General features: G+C 39.7%; 1 protein-coding gene across 3 annotated transcripts in view; it reads right to left on the bottom strand.

The window, feature by feature from the left end:
* Nucleotides 1-21,337, bottom strand: part of MPP6 (membrane palmitoylated protein 6) — a 104,395-nt gene extending 83,058 nt beyond the window's left edge. For 2 of the 3 annotated variants that reach the window (XM_023225938.1, XM_023225936.1), the window contains exon 1: nucleotides 21,132-21,337. The gene's annotated coding sequence lies outside the window, so the exon portion shown is untranslated. The remainder of the gene's footprint in view (nucleotides 1-21,131) is intronic. The other variant, XM_023225937.2, reaches the window with a different exon arrangement.
* Nucleotides 21,338-22,168: the final 831 nt, after the last annotated feature.

Below are 22,168 nucleotides of genomic sequence, written 5' to 3' on the forward strand. Positions count from 1 at the left end.
TTCACTGATAGGGTCTGTTTTCAAAATAATACTTCATATATGTACTTACAAAAATACCTAGAATTCATAACAGATCCAATGATAAATTGGTTCTTCAATTCAGTCACAAAGGAGGTGACTGAAGAAAAGTCATCTGACTCCCTTGCCCATTCACTGCTATCTCTCTACTCTAAGCTACCATCATCTCTTGCCTGTCTGCCGTAGTAGTCACTTGACCAGTTCCCTTACTTTCACTCTAGTTCTCAACAATATTCTTCCTAGAGTGGCTAGAGCCATCATTTCGAAACATAAAACAGATTTTGTTACTCTCCTGTTAAAACTATTCAAAGGCTTCCCCACTGTACTTAGAAAACTAGCCACACTCTTGACCATGGCCGCTTAGAGCCTTCATGATTTGGCACCCATTTTACCTCTCTGTGTTCAACTTCTCCAACTCTTTCCCTTTGTCTGCTGTCTCTAGTCACACTGGGCTCCTTTCTGTTTTCAAACTAGACCAGTTCATCTCCCATCTCTCATTTCCCATCTTTACCATCTTCTGTTCTCTCTCCTTGAAATGCTCCTCCCAGAGATCCGCACACATACCAATATTCTCTTCATTTTGTCACAGTGTAACTGTTACCTCCCCAGAAAGTAAACCCAAACATCCATTCTAAACTATGCTACCACCCTTACATACAGTCACTCGCCATCCTATTAGTTTCATTTTCATCACAGTACTCATCTGAAATTATTTTTTGCTTATGTTTCCCCTCACTAAAAATTCACTCATTGTTCCGTCTCCTCTGGCACTACGACAGTGCTTGACACACAGTAGACATACAGCTGATGTCTCTCAAAGCTGTATCACCCAAGCTTCAGATTCATATTTCCTTGCCTACATCTCCACAGAAAATCTCCCATGGGCACCACAAACATGAGTATATCCAGAAATTATCATGTTACTTCCTAAATTTGGTCTTCCTCCTGTATTGCTTATCTTCATAGCAACCATGAATAGCTGTTTGATCTCCTTTATTCTATCTAACCTGTCATGAAGAACTTTTAATTTAAATCTTGCATATTTCTCAAATAATATCCCGTTTTCTCTATCTCCACTGTCACTGCCTTAGTTCACTCTCTCATCATCTCTCACCTGAATATCTAAAACCTTCTACAGGCATACTTCATTTTACTGCACTTCATTTGATTGTGCTTCACAGATATTGTGGTTTTTAAAAAACTGAATGTGGCAACCCCGCACTGATCAAGTCTACTGAAGCCATTTTTCCAACAGCATGTGCTCACTTCATGTCTTTGTGTCACATTTTTGTAATTTTCACAATATTTCAAACTTTTTCATTATTATTATGCCAGTTATGATGATCTATGATCAGTAATCTTGTTAAAATTGACAATAAATGCACATATTCATGGGGTAATATTTCAATACATATAACGTATGGTGATCAGGTCAAGGTAATTACCATATCCATCACATCAGTGCTCTCTGATGTTACTACTTTAACTGTTTTGGGCACCATGAATCATCCCCATATAAGGCAGCTGATAAATGTGTGTGTTCTGACTGGTCTACCAACCGGCCATTCCTCGTCTCCCTCTCCTCAGACCTCCTTAATCCCTGAGACATAACGATATTGAAATGAGGCTAATTAATAATTCTACAATTATCTCTAAGAGTTCAAGTGAAAGGAAGAGTAGCAAGTCTCTCACTTTAAATCAAAAGCTAGAAATGATTACATTTAATAAGGAAGGGAAGTTGAAAGCAAAGAAGCTGAAAGGCCTCTTGAGCTAAACAGCCAAGTTGTGAATGCAAAGGAAAAGTTCTTGAAGGAAATTAAAAGTGCTACTCCAGTGAACACAGGAATAAGAAAGCAAAACAGCATTATTGATGATATGGGGAAAGTTTGAGTGGTCCAGAGATCAAACCAGTCACAGCATTCTCTTAAACCAAAGTCTAATCCAGAGTAAGGCCCTAACTCCCTTCAATTCTACGAAGGCTGAGAGAGGCGAAGAGCTACTGGGAAAAAGTCTGAAGCTAGCACAGGTTGTTTATGAGGTTTACGAAAAGACGTCATCTCATAACATAAAAGTGTAAGGTGAAGCAGCAAGTGCCGATGTAGAGGCTGCAACAAGTTACCCAAAAGATCTAGCTAAGATCATTGATGAAGGTGGTGACTATGCTACACAACAGATAGATTTTCAGTGCAGACAAAATAGCTTTGTATTAACTATATAGGATTTCACAGCTAGTGAAATCAACGCTCGGCCTCAAACCTTGCAAGGACAGTTTGACTCTAGTTAGAGGCAAATACAGGTAGTGACTTTAAGCTGAAGCCAATCCTCATTTACTATTCTGAAAAATCCTATGTCACATAAAAACTATGCTAAACTACTATAACTGTGCACTATAAATGGAGCAAAACCTTGATGACAGCACATCGGTTTACAACAAGATTTACTGAATTTATTAAGTCCACTGTTGAGACCTTCTGTTCAGAAAAAAAGATTCCTTTCAAAATATTACTGCTCACTGACAACTTACCTTGTCACCCAAGAGCTCTGACAGACATGTACAGGAGATGAATGTTATTTTCATGCTTGCTAACAAAACATCTGTTTTGCAGCCCATGGATTAAGGAGTAATTCTGACTTTCAAATCTTATTTAAGAAATACATCTCATAAGACAATACTGCCATAGATAATGATTCCTCTGATGGATGTGGGCAAATTGAAAACCTTTTTGAAAGGATTCACCATTTATGTCATTAAGAACACTTGTGATTCATGGGAGAAGGTCAAAACATCCTTCAAAATGTTGATTCACAGGAGTCTGGAAGAAGTTGAGTCCAACTTTCATCAATGACTTTGAGGGATTCAAGACTTTAGTGGATAAGTCACTGCGGATGTGGTGGAAAAAGTAAGGGAATGAGAATTAGAAGTGGAGCCTGAAGATGTAGGCTGAATTGCTACAATCTCATGATAAAACGTTAACAGAAGAGGAGCTGGTCTTCACAAGTGGGCAAAAAAAGTGGTTTCTTGAGATGGAATCTACTCCTGGTGAAGATGCTGTAAATATTGTTGAAATGACAACAAAGAATTTAAAATATTACATAAGTTTAGCTGGTAAAGCAGCAGGGTTTGAGAGGATTGACTCCAATTTTTAATGAAGTTCTACTGTAGATAAAATGTTCTCAAACAGCAGCACATATTACCCACAAATCTTTCATGAAAAAAGAGTCTATCAATGTGGCAAACTTTATTTTTGTCTTATTTTAAGAAACTACCACAGCCACTCCAACCTTCAACAACCACCACCCTGATCAGTCAGTAGCCATCAGCATCAAGGCAAGACCCTCCACCAGCAAAAGATTTCAACTCTCTGAAGGCTCTGATGATTGTTAGCATTTTTAAGCTTTAAAGTATTTTTAAATCAAGATATGTATATTTTTTAGTCATAATGCTATTATACACTTAATAATCTACAGTATAGTGTAATCATACTTTTACATGCACTGGGAAACAAAAAAATTTGTGTGATTTGCTTCATTGTGATATTTGTTTTATTGTAGCGGTCCAGAACTGAACCCACAGTATCTCTGAGGTATGCCTGTATTTATTTTCCTTACTTCATCTATACGCAATACCACTAGCAGCGTGTGCTTTCTGAAATACAAATATGACCGTGTTTCTCCCCTGGCTAAAATCATTCAATAGTTTCCCATCACCTACAGAATCAAAATTCCTTAATATAGCATAAGGGCCTTCACATTCTCCTCTGCTAGCTGACCACTCCAAACATCCCCACTTGCCTCTCCTTACAGGGGCCCTTTTATTCCAACCACACTGGACCATTTGCCATTCCATAGATTCATTGCTTCATACTGCTGTAACTTCATCTTAATTGTCTCAAATGAAGACTTCCCTGACCCGTCCTAGCAGATTTACAATATAGAGCACTTACCACATTATACAGTACAGTTGATCTTCATTATTCTGTGTTTGCGAATTTGCCTACTTGCTACAATTTACTTATAATCCAATAATCGATACTTATAGAGCTTTTGTGGTCATTAGTGAATATGCACGGAGTGGTAAAAAATTTGAATCACCCAACATTGCACAGTCCCAGCTGAGGTGGAACAAAGCAACACTCTGCTTTTTTGTTTCGGCTCTCATACTAAAAGCAAGTATCCTTTTCATAGTTTATTTTGTGCCACTTTTTTTTTTTTTTTTTTGCATTTTTCTGTTGTTTGATTTCACAAAATGGTCCCCAATCATAGCACTGAAATGCTATCTAGTGTTCGTCATGAGAAGGCTCTGGTGTGCCTTACAGAAAAATGTACATATTAGACAAGCTTCATTGAGGCATGAGTTAAAGTGAGCTTGGCTATGAGTACAATGTTAATGAATCAATAATATATAATAAAGTATCTTTATAGAGAAATACACATTAAAAAGGCTATATATTGACCAGTTGATGAAATATTGTGACTAAAGATTTGCAGGAACCTAACCCCGCATTTTCCCTAGAAGCAACAGCTCAGTATTTGATAATTCTGCAGTTGCAGAGACTTTATACACCATAACTATCTTGAATAATGATAACTAACTGTATTTTAATTTACATGTCTATCTCCTACAGAAAATTAGTGGGCTCACTGAGGATATGGCATTTTATTTATTTTTGTACTCTAATTCTTAGTATTACTCCAGACACACCACATGTAATAAATACTAATTGAATGAAATTTTACAATTCTGGTTTCTCATCATTGTAATGTGATTTGCTCTATATAGTTATACTTTATGGTAAGAGCCCACGTAGGTCAAGCTGCACACTGCCCCCCATCTCAGTGAGGCCTTGCTCAATTGCATAATGGTCTGAATGTCATCCTCCATTCTCGACCCTGTCCCTCTTTTATAGCCAAAGACTATGCTTTTTAAGTTCAAACTTAAAATGACAGTTAAATCGAAAGGTATTTACATTGACTTTTCCTCAGGTCAGTTGGCCCTAATAGGCATAGTAGACCTCAAAACAATTAGACACACTTCCAGTTAAAGTGGAAGACTGAACACATATGCCTACGTTCCCTCCCTCCTGAGGACCTACTAAAATGACAAAACAGGTATATAATTTTAAAAAAGAATAAAACAGCAATAATACTGGAGGGGAGGTGAGACAGAAATAAAAGAGAAAGAGATTAGCAAACCAGGAGTTTTAGGAACTATTTAGAAGTTAGAAAACAGATAAGAAAAGTTTGCTGTTTTGGCAAAGGTACACTTGAAAAATTGAAGATAATTCTCTCACAAAACATTTAAAAATGCTAAATAAAACACTGAAAACATCCTCTAAAAAAAAAAAAAAAAAAAGTCCCCAAGAATATCCCTGTGGACCAACAAGAAGGGGAGAAAACAAACTAGTAAGTAGGTATTGAAGTTACGACTGCCCTGGGGTGTTTAGGATTTCAGTATTCAGGAGTTCAGAAGCTGCTATTTAGGCCCTGTCCTGTTCAAGACGAAGAATGCAACTTAGACCTCCCCACATGAAGCTAAGACCTCACAGGACTAACCCCTACTTTGTAAGAGTAGTCTAATAAAAACATGCCTGTTGGCCAAGGAAGACAATAAGGAAGTCGGCCTGTCTCAGATTGGACTCCATATTAGCAGAAAGAATATCTGAGAATTAGTAATCACAGCCTACTCTCAAGGATTCAGGGTTCCAAATATACCTACCTAGTTCAGAACACCCCAAGGAGAGAAACTACAAAGTGGTCTTGGGTCAGTGGCTTCCAAAGATGCCGAAGAAAAGCCTTGGCAAGCCTTGGAAAGAATGTGTCCTCTAACTGGGCTGCACAGAATTTCCTTCAATAAAACCAAGCGAAGCAAGAGCACACAATTCAAAAATCATAAAACACAAAAAAACAGGTAGCTGAAAACACAAGAAAGTAATACTAGCAGGAAAGAAAGCAGGTAAGATTGAAAAATCTTATAATCTAAGACTTTAGAAGTAAGCACAGTTCCTCCCAAGTGGACTTTCTCTGCACCTCCCTCAAGAAGTCTGTGCACACTTAAAATGACTCATACTAGAGTCAATAGTTACTGTGTAAAATTGAAAACATAAACATATGCTAAGATGTATATTTTTAAAAATTACCATACCACCTCTCCCTAGTGAGCATTTGGAAATGTACTATGCCATTTTTGATTGTCTCAGTAACTATGGTAGAAAACTAAATATTAAGGGACACTAAACACTGAGTAGTGTTCAGGTCAGGACAATCCTGCATTGCAAAGTATAGTATTGCCAAAAATGCCAGTCATGAATTGAGAACTACTTTACTAATATAACTAAATCTGAAACTACTAACCATGATTAACTCCATGAGGTAAGAGTAGGGATAGAAACCTTTAACTTTCATGGTACATTCATTCTTCCATGCTGATTTAACTTTGCATATCATGTAGCACTAATAATTTTAAAAGCTTAATTAAAAATAAATTGATCATAAGTAATGGGATGGGAGAACTACGTCACTCATTAACCAACATAAATTCCTCCCTCCAGGTATACTAGCTTGTTCAGAGCATGAAGAATACAGAAAAGCATGTGACTGCCCTGAAATTTCTATGCTCAGAAAAGTAGTCTCTTCATACACTTAAATATTTCTTAGTTAAAATATCTCCAGAATTAAAACAGGCTTACTCACTAATGCTGGTTGTGTGCACATGCATGAGGTACCTGAAACTTCTTTTGAGAGGCAGCAACTGCAACAGTAATGCTTTCCATGGCTGACAAAAAGCCCAAGAAAGGAGTCAAGACTCAAAAAAATAACCATACAGAGTTGTAGTGGTGGGGTGGAATGGCTCAGTGGTACAGCTCAAGAGTGTATCACGTAGCAAACTAATGAGAGCCTATTGTTAACAACTGATCTATCAATGAGGCAACTTGGTTTTAGATGTGATGGGAGGCCAATTAATGAAACACCTGTACAGGTGAAAATGGAAGATGACGATGTAATTGATGTGTATACGAAGCAGACAGGAAGTGTCTACTAAAAGAAGATCTGTACTTACTCAAGAACTTTGCCTCCCAAATTTTCCAAATACACACACACACACACACACACAAAATTTGGATCTACAAATCACATCCTGACCACTACAGTATAGAAATACTTTTGCTTTCCATCTCTTTTTACTGTATAGTGTAGTTGTTATACATAGGCAGAGTGGAATTATATTTTATATTAAATGGCCAATATGTTTCCATCAACATTAAATGGAGGAGGGATAAGGACAAAATAAACTTTTTCTAAAAACATACCCCTTTCTCAATTATGATACATTCATTCAACTTTTATCTTCATACTATGAATTATTTTGCTCTGCTTAACAAAAACAATAAAGCCAAACAGAAGTTCTTGCAAACCTTGTTTCATTCTAGAATTTCAGTGTTTTCCATTCAGTGCTATAAACCATTATACAGCCTTTCTGTACGTAGCTGTTAAATGTATGGCAATCTTTATCTGTAAGCAAGAATAAAATTATTCTAAAAGAACTCCAAGATAGTTTTTCCCTTAAGGGCCTTGTTGTTTAAACTTTTTATATACTAAAAAATCAGAACAGGTTCAAACACTATAATGAGAAAAATCTGGACTCGAGAACTAGCTCAACCCAGACCTGGGACTTGAAGTACATGAAAACGTAAAAGAAAATACCTAAAGACATCATCACGAGGCCCTCAATTATTTAAAACTAGAGTGATCCCTCAAGAGATAAATTGATAAAACAGAAAAATAAACTTAGCAGAAAAAAGCAACCCTAAATGAAGATGGGTAGAAATATTGAGAAATATTTGTTTAATTGAAGTGTCTAAGATACACCCTTAAGATAAGAACACAATGAAACAAAGAGTAAGAATCTATATGGTATTGTAAGCTGTTGGCAGGATATCTGGTCAAGCCTAGAAGAAAAGGAAGTAAAAAAATTGACCTATGTCTCCAAACGTTTCCAGGGAAGAACCTGCCTACTCTATATTCCATGTTTTTTCAATCTTCGCGCTGCTGTCATTTGGGACCAGATTAATTCTTTGTTGTGGGGTCTGTCCCAATGAATTGCTCAGTAACAACCCTGGCCTCTACCCGCTAGATGTCAGTTACATCCCACCCTTAGGTGTGACAACCAAAGATAGCTTCAAATATTACCAAATGTCCCTTGGGGGCAAAACTGCCCCCTTAGAGAATCACTGGTATATTCTAAATAACAAATAGATCTAACTGTATTAGCTCTGTGCTACTTCTGGCATCAGGATCACTCCACTTTTCTTGCTCACCTACTAAATGTTTCATAATGTTCTGGCTTTCTAGAGACAGTATGGTCATGGTTCTAAGATGTATTTGCTATAGTGTTCTTCTACGAAATTGAAAAGAAGATGTCAAAGAGGAAGGCTCAGACCAAAAGTAAAGTGAAACTTTCTGATAAGAATCAAGCCACATACTTTCCACACTTCTCCACAAAACTTAGCATGGTGGGCTCATGCCTGTAATCCCAGTACTAAGCGAGGCCAAGAAGGGAGGATGGCTTGAGACCAGTAGTTCTGAGACCAGGATAGGCAACAACACAGTGAGACCTGGGCCCCACAAAAATAAAAAAAAAAAAAAAAAAAAAAATAGCTGCACATAGTGGTGTGGACCTCTAGTCCCAGTTACTTGGGAGGGATCATTAGGGCCCAGAAATTCAAGGTTGCAGTGAGCTACAATCAGGCCACTGCACTCAACTGGGTGACAGAGGGAGACGCTGTCTTAAAAAAGTGAAAAATACCTGGGCGCGGTGGCTCACGCCTGTAATCCCAGCACTTTAGGGGACAGATCACAAGGTGAGGAGATAGAGACCATCCTGGCTATTACAGTGAAACCTTGTCTCTAACTAAAAATACAGAAAATTAGCCGGGCGTGGTGGTGGGTGCTTGTAGTCCCAGCTACTTGGGAGGCTGAGGCAGAAGAATGGGGTGAACCCGGGAGGCGGAGCTTGCAGTGAGCTGAGAATGCGCCACTGCACCCCAGCCTGGGCGACAGAGCGAGACTGTCTCAAAAATAAAATAAAATAAAATAAAATAAATAATTATATATTCCTATCAGTATCCTTCTCAGTTCTTCTAATTTAATAATAATAATTTAATAATTTAAAAGTTCCTCTGCTCTTTCCCTCCCCATATGACAGTACCCACACTCATCCATCGTCATTCCAGTTAACGTCCTTCCATTGTTTTTAACAGTATATAATGCGGGGATAAAAGATATTTGACCAACTAATTAACACCCAGGTAGGTAGTCTCTAAAGAACTTTTCCATCCTTTAGTAATAAATGAGTCAAATATGAGAACAACCTGCTCAAATCTAGGGGCCATAACAACTTATTTAAAAATAAAATAACCACACACACACACACACACACAAACCCCCAAAACAAAAACAAAAACCTTTAAAACAAGACCAGGGTTTATTCTGGGGAAAACAGTAGAATCTTGGGGGGTGGGTGCGGGGAATTTCCAAACCCTGAAAATCCAGAGACTGCCTTCACCTAGGAATTCCTTGAAAACCTCAAGATACCCTATGTCATTTGGCTTGTCATGGTGAATTTGCAACGTCCTTATATTTATCTTTTACTCTCCCTTCCCTCTGCCACCAATGTCTTTCAGGCTCTCCTTAATTCACCTTTAAATTACCACCACAAGCCTCTTCCTACCATTCTCTTCTTCACTGTAATCCACTCGATGTAAGACTATCATACCAAACATCTTAAAAAATCATTTTAATGACCAGATTGCATTAGAAAAACATGATCTTCTGGGGATGTTTAACTTTCTCTTCTTAATATCTAGCCTTCCGTCTATTCAACCTAATGCACTCTTATTCCTTAATATAAACTCTCTGTTCTAACCACAATGATCATTTTACTTCCTATATGCACAACCACATATCTAATTCTCACCTAATGCCTTCACTTTTGTTACTCATTCCATCTAAGGACTACTTTTTTTCCTTGGTTATTCCACACTTACCCAGCTTATGACCTATCTCTTGCTTTTGTAGAATAAAATTTTAGAGCTAAAATGAGTCCCTGAACTCATCTCAAAATTAACTCAATCAAGTAGCAAGTCTCTCCCCAAAGGTGAACATTTCTTCTGAATTCTTTCAGAACTTACAGTCTGCCACACAAAAACACTACTTATATGACTAAACTGTGTTTTCACCTAACATCTTCAATTAAAAATAACAAAAATAGCAAAGCCTATGTTTATGGATGATGCCTGACTGGGGGAATACAAAGAAACTGCTTCTTCCCTCAAATAAACCATATAATCTTTTTATTTGTGTAATACCAGTATATACATATATAAACAGATTCGCTTTTAGTGAAAATTTCTACTGGAGAGTAACAAATTCTAAGTTGCTCTTTTTGGAGATAATTTGCGAAAGAAGGAACTCCAGGTTTGGATGATAAAAGAGAAGGGAACTAGATTGATGGCAGAGTAGGAGTAGAAGATATTAGCAGTGCACACTCTTAGAAGAGATAACAGAGGCAGAGATAAAATAAATTTGCAGCCTAGAATTGCAGTGTGTTGGGAAGGAGGGGATGGAGATATTCATAAGGACAGACAGAGCCAAGTCAGTGTTCCATGGTTACATTCTGATGAGTACTGGCATGAAATTATCAAGGGTGGAAACAAACTATAAATACCGACTTGGCTATAGCAAGCTGAGCGAGTTAAATAAAGGTTACTAAAAGCTTATTTCTTTTTAATCTCAAACATCCAAGTTATGCTATCTCTAGGACAGAAGTTGGAATCAATAACTTTTAAGTGAACATAAGAAAGGATCTGAATAAAATGCCCTCAAAAATGCCTCCCAGGATTTATAAGCACTTTATTTGGGGGCAGGGGGCCTTACTGGAAGTCCTGAAAAGTTTCTTTCAAAAAAGTAATGGTGAATGGAAACTAATTGTATAGTATCTGGTATTTCCAAATTGAGTAGCATAAAATGATAATCTAACATTTTAATTGGGTGAATAGTAAAACTTTATAAAGATTATTAAATTCCTTCACGGAAAATTTCTCCACCTACTGGTTTTCAAGAGCTTAATGCTAAGGGTTGGTGTTGGCAAACCGAGACTACTTTGTCTCACAAGATATTCCAACCCTTTAAAAATGGGGCTTACAGTTTTTTTATGAAGCTCCATTCCAAAAGATTACTAGTTAAAAAATAAAAAACATTTAAATTGATTTGTATAAAAATATGCATGATTTCCGGGCATCGTGGCTCACGCTTGTAATCTCAGCACTTTGGGAGGCCAAGGAAGGCAGATCACGAGGTCAGGAGTTCAGGACCATCCTGGCCAACACGGTGAAACCCCGTCTCTACTAAAAATACAAAAATTAGCTGGGCGTGGTGGCACACATCTGTAATCCCAGCTACTCAGGAGGCTGAGGCAGGAAAATCATTTGAACCCGGGAGGCGGAGGTTGCAGGGAGCTGAGATCGCGCCACTACACTCCAGCAGCCTGGGCAACAGAGCAAGACTCCGTCTCAAAAAAAAAAAAAAAAGCATGATTATCATTTCAAAAATAAGCAACTTTAATAAACTTCTTTGCTCAATTATCTGAGTTTCTTATATCAAAGCTCTCTATAAGAAACCCAATTATCTGAGTTTCTTATACCTTCTAGCTCAGAGCTAGAAGGATATTATTAAGAGGAATTAAAGGCAAATAATTTTTTATTTATGTAACTAAAGTTAGATTTTCCATATAACAATTTATTATGTGCATATAGACATACATATTCTAGTAAATAAAAAGACAAATCCACTCGAAGATAGCCACATTCAAACTTCAAATAATATTTATTATAGTTAATGAAAAAAATCGATGTTTCTTTTAGAAAAGTAACTCAAGCACTAAGCTGGTAATACCAATAAAGTATTTATAGTAATATTCTATAGATTATTTATAAACTCTGCCATTACAGAACTAGAACAGAACGTTCTGAAACATTCAAGAATTTGTAAACAACTATAGCCCTCACTATATCACCAGATTGGATGCTGTTCAAATGAACTGCGACTAGAATTAGTACTTCCAATTCCTTAGTAAGCAATTGTTACAAAATAGGATTTCATTTTCTTTATATGCATCACATGTTGTATCCGATACACGATTATGGGAGTTATACTGTTTATATGAAAATCAGCTGAGGCTTTGGAAAGACCCTCCCCCGCCCCCCCAAAAAAGCAAGTGACAAAACAACAAAACAAAATGATAAACTGTTGTAAAATTAAGGGTAAAACAAGTATAAACAATTGAGGAGTCATAAAACATTAGAAATCTAGATCTTATATGCAGACTGCTTCACAAACTTTTAAGTTCTCACTCGAAAGCTGGTAACCAGTGATAATGCATTGGCTTATATAAGAATGATGACCCAGAGCTTCTGGCAAAAGACACATACTCAAAGACAAGACTGACACATGAATGTAGATTTTTAAGTAATATATTATTTAAGATATGTGTGAATCGTTTTTTATGACTCTTCACTTAAATCACTTTCAATCAGCCAAAACTACCACCAGTTCTGATCAAATCAGATTAAAGGCTTTTACTCATAATAGAGGCATCAAAATTTTTTCTGGATACTCCAAAAAAGCTATTGGCAATAGCTGCCTTTAGAATAACGTTTCTCAGCTTCATCACTTCTGACATTTTGGGCTGGATGATTCCTTGTTGAGGCGAGCTGCCCTGTGCACTGTTTGCAGCATTCCTGACCTATACCTTATACACAGTAGTAGCAACACCTTCTCAGTTGTGACAGCCAAATATTCCTGAAGAGGGTTCAGCAAAATCATCCCTGTTGAGAAATACTGACTTAGAAAGTGATGAAGATGGGACAAAAAGACTTATCAGCTCCTCCTCCCTTTTCTGAACCACTGAAATTACCATTATGGTAGGCTGAATAATAGTCTCCCCCTCCACAAGCTAGCTATGTCTTAATTCCTGACACCTGTGAATGTCACCGTATTTGGAAAGTTTCACAGGTGTGATTAAAGATCCTGTGATGGGAGGTTATTCCAGAGAGCACTAAATGCCCTCACAAGTGTCCTTCGCAGAGGGAGATTTCTCTCTCTGACACACTCTGAGACACACACACACACACACACACGTGGGGAAATGAAAAACACAGAGTTGAGAGAGATTTGAAATGCTGGCCTTGAAGACTGCAGTGTGTAGCCACAAGCCAAGGAATGCCAGAAGCCACCAGAAACTGGAAAAGGTGACAAGTAAGTTCTCCCTTAGATTCTTTGGAGGAAAATTGTCCCTGTTGACACCTTCATTTTGGCCCAATTATACTGATTTCAGATGTCTGGCCTTCAGAATTGTAAGAGAATAAATTTATTTATAAGTCACTAAGTGTGTGGCAATTTGTCACAACAGTCACAAAAAACTAATACAATCATAAAAATATTTTAGTGACTTAAAAATATAATTTTTAAATCTGCAACAAGCAAATGAGATAATGTGTGGAGAGCACTTAACACAGACCTTGAAACATGGTGGTATCAATAATATTACCAAATGCTTACATCAGCGTTAACTATGACTAAATGCCAACCTCTTGATAGCAAGAAGATAAAAACAAGGAAGCTCAAATAGTAAAACTGGGTATGAATGAAAACACACAAATCATCTTCTCACGTGATGAGTGTATTTGCCCATTGTATAAGCGCTGTGTTATACTTTGTTCTGTACTGAAAAGATAAATTATGGATGAGGCCATCTAATGATGGCTTCCTTGGAGAACCATGCCTGAATATTCATTAGTAGAAAAGAAACAAGAAGGCAGAGGAGGGAAGAGTATGCAAGAGAGTAAAGCAATGGGGATCAACGAGATATTTGCAAACGTATTGACCTGGTGAGACCAAGTTCCAGCATTAGAGTTACCTAAATGATATACAACCTCAAAAGCTTTGTTGAATGATTTCATTATTAAAACGGAATATTCCACAGGAAGTACTATTTTACACTCAAATACTGGCTCTTGGGGATTTTAACAATATAAACATGCTCCTGCCCCATACCAGACCTACTAAATTAGAATCCTTTAGTGTAGGATAGCTCCAAAGGATTTTGATGCCCATTTAGGTGAAGAATCCCTGCCAGAGTCACTTCATGGTAAAAATGACCTACAGAACAAAACATAAAGTATATATTTATCCTTGAAGCATGCATTTAAGTAAATCAGCTTAGTATTTTCCTAAGTTAAAACTTCTCCCAAGATGTACCCCTCTGAGTTCCACCACAGAATTTCTGTAAACGAATCCCTCACCCTTCACTTTTCCTTTCCTGAGCATATGACCCCCAGTCTGCTCAGAGAATCACTTTCCCCACACTTTCTCATAAACTTTTCTTTAAAAGTCCCACATATGTCCAGCTGCCCTATTCTACCTTTTAAAAACATTAATCATACCCAACTAATATCTAATAATATCCTACAGAACAAAGGAACTATGAAAAAGTAAAGTTCTATTAATATGCTATACGATAAACCAAGATTTATAAAAAATTGCTCTATTGCCTATTCTAATAAATATTCTAAGTATATTTATCAAATGAAATTCAAAATCACTTTTTATAAAAGATTTCTTTCAAAAGCATAAAAATTATGAACTGGGTCTATAAAAATGTAGTAAGCTAAGCTCCTTCAATTAAATCTTTACTTAGTGCTACTAAGTAGTGAACAAAGTGCTGGGCTGTGTGAAGGATACAAAGTATCTGAAAATCTCAAGAGATTTATAAACAACTTTACCAGTACTGGGATAGAAGAAAGGGGAATGGAGAAGATGGAAAGGGGTAACTAAATGCCACCCAAAGATCTCTCTTTTTGGGGGAGGAGGCCTGCTGTTTCAGTTTGTTTATGACTTTAGCCAAAAACAAAGCAATGCAAGTTAGTGTTCAAATAAGTTGTGTATTAACGTTTTACCCTCTCACAAACATCTATATCAATTAATGCATATTTCCAGCCTTTTCTATTTACCTTAATGCTCTTCAGAAATTTCAACCACATCAGATTTTATTGATTTGTGCTTCCACCACCAACGTGAAAGCCCCTGTTAACCTCTATCCTCTTCAAAAGTATTATAATTTTCCATCTGTCAGTAGGTGAAACAGTATCTCATAGTTTTTATTTATAATATTTGTACTATGTGTGAGGTTGAATACCTTTTCAGATGCTTACAAAACACTTGCATTTCCTTTTCCAAGAATTACTCAACTCATGATCTTTGCACACTTGATGGTTGGTCTTTTCCTAATTGGTTAGTAGGTACTTTAAATATTAAGGAAGTTAGACTCTTGTTTATCATACAAATTGCAAATATTTCTACCAGTTCCTCCATTATCATCATGCTATTTTTATTTTATTTCCTTTCTGTATATATTTTATCTTCCTCAATCAAACCGCAAATCACCCCCATGAAAGATATCACATTTCTTTTCTCTATCGCCAGGAGAGTGCTTTTCAGATACTTCAGATTTCAAGATCAAATTTAAGAAGAGGAGAGATGAATGTTTTGCAGCAGACGAACAAGTATGAACATTAATTATCACAGGGGCACCTACTTGGATTGTCTGTTTAATCCCATTACATGTGGTTACAGCAAGTACAACCAAGTTCTAATAATGAGATCTAGTTTATTGAACAGGGAAGAACTAGATGAACCTTTCTCCAGTTTTCTGGGCTGGTACTATGAAAACTCAGAAGCTGCTGGTGGTCATATTTTCCACTAAGAGGACTAGAAGTGGTCCCCTGCAGCAAGAGAAGGAATGAAGCAAATGCACAGAGAACAGAGAAAAGATATAATGTGCCCCGCAGGCACTGGAGTCCCAGTCCTTGCATTCCATTGGATATTGGCTGCATCTTAACGATAAATCCCCTTTATAATAACTAGAATGGATTTCTATTACTTATGGCCAAAAGAGGCCTGTTTACTATAGTACTATCACTTTATAAAGGAGCATTTTAACACCGAAACCTCAGGCAGAACATGACCTCAGATTTTTTTAAAGGATGATTTATTTAATGACACCTATGTGCCAGGAACAGGTCTAAGTCCTTGAAACATAGTGTTAATCAAAAGAGACAAGATCAACAGGGTATGGTGGTTCATGCTTATGATCCCAGTATTTGAGGCACTAAGGAGAGAGAATCCCTTGAGGTCAGGAGTTTGAGAGCAGCCTGGGCAACACACACAGCAAGATTCTCTCTCTACAATTTTTTTTTTTTTTCAATTAGCTGGGCATGGTGGTTGTTGCCTGTAGTCCTAGCTACCAGGAGGCGGAGGTGGGAGGATCACTTGAGACTAGGAGTTCCAGGCTACAGTGAGCCATGATCACACCACTGCACTCCAGCCTGGGTGACAGAGTGAGATTCTATCTCAAAAAGAAAAACAAAGAGAGACAAGATCATTGATATCATGGGGCTTATATTCTAGTGAGTACAGAGATTATAAAATAATACAAAAATATAATTTCAGATAGTGATAATAGTTTGCAGAAATTTTTAAGTAAAAAAGGTAAAGAGAGGGGGATGAGGCTAGTGTCATTCTGGAAGGATGGTTAGGTAGCAACGCTTGTCTGAAAAGGTAATATTTGAACTACAACATGAAATGATGAAAAGTAGTCACTCATGTAATGATTTAGGAAAAGAGTTCCCAACAGAGTGAACAGAGTGTAAAAGCCCTAAGTTAGGAGCAAGTCACAGCATTGGTGAGGAACAAAATGAAGGGCAATGAAGATGAAATATAGCAAAAAGTGGAGAAAGAAGGTAGAGAAAAGAAATGATGGATTTAAGAGGAAAAGATGTAAACTGGTGAAGGAGGGATTAAACCATGTACAAAACTAGCAAGCAGTAGAAAGGATTTGAAAATAACTTGAGCTTTATGAAATACTCATTACATTGTCTTTAATTCTCATTTTGCCTTGAATCAGAGATAACTCTGACAGGCTTTTAGAAACTTACACTCCCAAGTACTTAACACAATCCTAAAGTTAGCCAGAAATGAATATATTCCTAAGCAGAAAGTATCTCTTCTAGTACACTACATTTAAAAAAGTAAAGAGGGAAAAAAGAATTTTTGGATGAAAGTAAAGTCATCTTTTTTTTTTTGAGACGGAGTCTCGCTCTGTCGCCCAGGCTGGAGTGCAGTGGCCGGATGTCAGCTCACTGCAAGCTCCGCCTCCCGGGTTTACGCCATTCTCCTGCCTCAGCCTCCCGAGCAGCTGGGACTACGGGCGCCCGCCACCTTGCCCGGCTAGATTTTTGTATTTTTTAGTAGAGACGGGGTTTCACCGTGTCAGCCAGGATGGTCTTGATCTCCTGACCTCGTGATCCACCCGTCTCGGCCTCCCAAACTGCTGGGATTACAGGCTTGAGCCACCAGGCCCGGCCGAGAGTAAAGTCATCTTAAAGGAAAGAAGGAAAATAACCTAGGATTAAAGAACAATAGAAACTAATTTTGTTCTGTTCGTTACTCTGTGAATATATTTACTATGATAAAGATTATAGAAAGGTCTTTGAATTAGTCTATCATAATTAAGGAAGATCATAAAACTTAAGTTCTTTCTAAACTACCGTAAATGTAGCAGCCTCTGTTTACTGAATTCATTATTATTGAATTGGACATTAACAAGGTTAAATACTGTTAGAAAAGAAAAAGTAGAAACCAGGCTTTTGACTTATTACACCTGGTAATAATGGTCACAGCTTAATGGTCAACAAAGTTTTGGGCTTTAATCTTATCTCTATGATTATGATAATGGAAGAACTTCCCCTCTGTGGTGAAATGAACACTAAAATTTAGCTTCAATACCTTCTCCTCCAAAAGCTTTTTATAAGAGGAGACCAATTTGTTTAAAGAGGTTTGGATATAGATATACTTCACAGAAGAGTGACGATCTTTCCAGATCCTTCCAGACAACTAATATCTGTGTACACTAAGCAAGTAATTAAACCTACACTGCCTCTAAGATTAATGCAAGTAAAATGGGATCTTTGAAAGCTATAATGTATTCAGGAATCTTATCTTTCATTATGTTAGAGGCATACTTAGACCACTTAACAGTAGACTGTTAATAATACAGTATATAAAGAATGATACTTTGTAAGTATGGTGTGAGTTAAAGAAAGAAAAGTCATTAAACACCTTGAGACTTGCTTCTGAGTGCACCCTCCTCAGCACACTTAGGAGCAGTTTGGCAAAGTGCCCAGGATGATTAGCAGCCAATGTATGTAAAGGAGGAATATGGTCAAGCCCAATTGTAAAGTCTCCCCCCAGTGGTCAGATACAAGTAACAGAAAAGGAGGAAAATCATTGCAGCTTCTGTGAGACTGAACAGGAAGACTAAGCAAAACTGGTTCCTACAACAAAAAATAAAATCTTTAATTCAATACTAGCACCATATCAGGGAAGAGATCTCTTGTGCTTATCTGCTCTTATATTCATAAATGTGAAGACTACTTTTCTAAAGAAAGAACCTACAGTTAAAACAAAAGTAGCATAATTTTTCTCCGCATAAGTTTTAAGGAATAATTGACATATTTCCAAATAGTTCAGTATTTATCAAACGGGTAAGTGTTCATTCTTCCTGAAATAAACAGCACATCACTTACATGGTTAACTTACCTGCAGTAGAGTTCTGATTAAAAAAAAAAAAAAAAAATCTAATCACTCATCAAATGAATCACTCTGGAAAGAAAAATTATTAACTATTATATGCCTAATGTGAATTTTATAAGATACTCTTTTTCAAAAACCACCTAGCAATAGATAATTTATATTAGAGTAAGTGATGTCAAAAGTATAAATTGGTCCTCTTACCTCTTCTAATTTTATTTTCTTGCTGTTTTTTTACAATTAGCCTTTGACTAGCACTAACCCTGTATTATTTGTAACTCTCTCAGCAATAATATGATGCTACTCAATTTTAACAAAGTTCAGATGTCAAAAATATGAAAAGCATTTAATTAAAACATCTGTTGTCTTCTGCTAATCCATTATTAAGTAGTAAAGCATGTAAAGGGATAGTAAATATTCAAACAAGCAACTTCAATTTTAAAACAACTTTTAAAAAAGATAACAGAGTCACAATTATGTCTTCTCGGTTATCTCAAGCTAAAAAGAGGGGGAGTCGGGAGAGAAAGAGAGAAGCAGGCTATGTAGTGTTCTGGAACAATTTCAGCCTAAAATGAGACTCAGAAGCAAACTGCTCCCTCAAATGTTTAAAAATACGATTCATTTAAAAAAATTCAGCAGTTGGCCTAAAGGAAAAAAAAGATTGTCTTATATAGAGCTACTAGACTGCTTAAGCACCTTAATTTTTCCAGTGTTGATTTAACCTAGAATGTAAAATAATTCATTTTGACATTTCAGATGGAAAAGAATTCAGTGGCATCAGTAAGGACACATACACACCTCTTTCATAAAGATGGTGTGCAGTCTCCATAGGACGAAATTGAGCAATTAAAAGTGTTACCATTTGTGTATTATGTAACCGTAGTCTAGAATAAAAGAAACATGGACCTTAAAGAGTAACACATCGTGCGAACACGCATTTAAACACCTATTCAAATATACGACAGACTTAAGGTACAGATGACCTCAAAATGACATAACCCACAAAAGTTCTTTGTTTACTGTTAATAAGGCCTCAGAAGACATAACTATAACCAGGCCGACTACCCTATCATCATTGCACAGTAGAAGACTACAATAAGCAATATTACTTGAGGTTCGTTGCTATACCTATACACGGAAACTATATACCGCATTACTAACAATGTTACTTCGCCTGGTATATCCGACCAACATAAGTTTACAAATGATTTGCAAGATTTCACGGGAAGAAATGGCTGCTAAATCATACCCCAACTGAAGAGCATTTTAATGCACCCCAAACGTTCTCAGCTACAAGACCACTTGTAATATACTTGAAGCACAAAGTAAAATTCCAACACTCTCCAAAGGTGTAGGAAAGAAAAAAACGTGGCTAGCCTGACCTTACCCGGCTGTTTGTAAGTAATGCGGAGAATTTTCTGAGCTTCCCCGTCAGTTTTCAATTCTCTTCCTCGCTTCACCCCCTCTCCCTACACAGATGCACACCCAACTGATGGAAGTTTAACAAATGTAATCTCGAGCTGCAATCCCAGAAACTGGTAGGATTGAGAATAAACTCCCAAAAAAGTATTAAAAACTCCTTCTGCAAAAAATATCTACCAACCAATCCACATCCTGTCACCACACGATCGGATACCTCAATTGACTCCCCTACTGACCCTCCACCCAGCCAAAATAAAAAAAGCCCCGGCACCTATCTGGTTTCCGACAAACGTACCCAGCATCCGCGAGCACGATCTCAGCAGCGAACGGCCCCAGGGCAGCGTGTGCTCGGCCCAAAGCCACTTTGGCCAAACAACTGGAGTCTCGTACCTCGGAAGTAACGGCGGTAGTTGCAGAAAGCCTCCTCCCCCAGGAACTCAGAGCTCGGGAGAGAACCAGGAGCCAGGAGAATCGCCCCCTCTTGGGACAGACCCCGGAGGTGTCAGTCACAGCAAGGCCGCCCCCGGGCCAGCTCTGCATCCAGGCTCCACCACGACTCCCGCCGCAGAGGTGTCGGCACCCGAGTTCCGCGCCCGATGGGGCCCCGCGCGTCTGCGGCCCTAGCCCCAGCCGGGGCCGCGCCGGGGAGCGCGTGGGGAACGACGGCCAGCAGCATGGGCCAGACACGTTGCCGAGCTCGGGCCCGGCCGGACGCTCGCCCGCAGCCAGAGAGCCAGGAGCCCGGCAGAGCACCCCTTCCGCGCGGGCCGGGTTGGGGGCGGCCAGCAGCTTCCCCGCCCGCGCCGCCGCCGCCGCCGCCTCCGCCTCCCCGGCCCCTCTTCCCCGCGCCCGCCGAAGCCCAGGTGCCGAGGGGCGGGGCGGGCCAGGGTCCCCGCGTGGCGCGCCGCGGCGAGCAACAGGGCGCCCCCGGCCGGCCCGGCGCGCGGCGCGACCGTTACCCGAGCGGCGTGGGGGCCCCGACAACTCACCGGCTCGCACCTCAGCCGCCTCCGCGCCGCCGCTGCCGCCGCTCCCAGTCGCTCCCCGCCGCGGCTGCTCTCCCTCAGCCACAGGCGCCGCCGAGCAACCCCATCTGCAAACTCGTGGCTCGTAGTTGGGAATTGGAAATGCGTCTCTCACTGCCCTCCGCCTCCCTCCCTCTCCTCCCCCTCCCTCGCTCCCCACTCTGCCCCAGCGCCGGTCGCCCCCGCCGCTGCCTCCGCGCGCGCGACCAGCCTCCCCTCAGCCGCCCTCCTCCTCCTCCTCCTCCTCCGCCTCCTCCCGTCGTCGCCGCCGCCGCCGCCGCCGCCGCCGGGGCGCGCTTCCAGCCGGCCTCGCGCGTGCGCCGGACGCCAGGGAGCGCGCGCTCGTGCGCGAGGAGGCGCCACCGCCTCCGGGAAGCCCGGCCCCGCCTCTCCAGCCGCGGCGCGGCGCCCAGGTGGAGCCCCTTCCCAGTCTCGGAGCTCCTGGGCTGACTGCGCTCCGCGTCCGGCTGCCTAGCTTCAGGGGCCCCGGCCCTGCGCACGCCCTGGGGCCGCTGCCGCGCCCGCGAGAGGGGGCTGGTTGGACCTAGTCCCCGCCGGGTCTCCTGGGCCGAAATCGCCGCTGTCACTCAGCGTTTACCGGTGGGCAAGATACTCTGCGGGGCATAAAAGAGGCTCCGCCCTGACCTTTCTGAGAGTTTTACATTCAAGAACCCGGTCGTGGGGTACAAAAGAGAAATGGAACGGGAAGAAAAGCCTCTGGAAAAATCTCCCCCTCCCCCTTCACAGACTCCCCTGGATCTGATGTGTATTTGGCAGGTTCTACGGTGCTGACTGTGTCCTTCATTAATTTTCTCCCAAAGGCCCGATCGGGCAGTGTGATTCACAACCGAGGAAATGGATGGACACTGGCTCTTTTCATAGCACCGAGGCTCCCGTGGAACTCCCTGGGCCAGCTTTGCCAGACACTCCCTGGACACAGTTGTTCAGCTCCTCCCCAGCACCTGGGCTTCCCAGACCTCAAAAGGGTGGGGTTGGGGAGG

Source organism: Piliocolobus tephrosceles, chromosome 8 (genome assembly GCF_002776525.5).
Source record: "Piliocolobus tephrosceles isolate RC106 chromosome 8, ASM277652v3, whole genome shotgun sequence".
NCBI classification, from domain to species: domain Eukaryota; kingdom Metazoa; phylum Chordata; class Mammalia; order Primates; family Cercopithecidae; genus Piliocolobus; species Piliocolobus tephrosceles.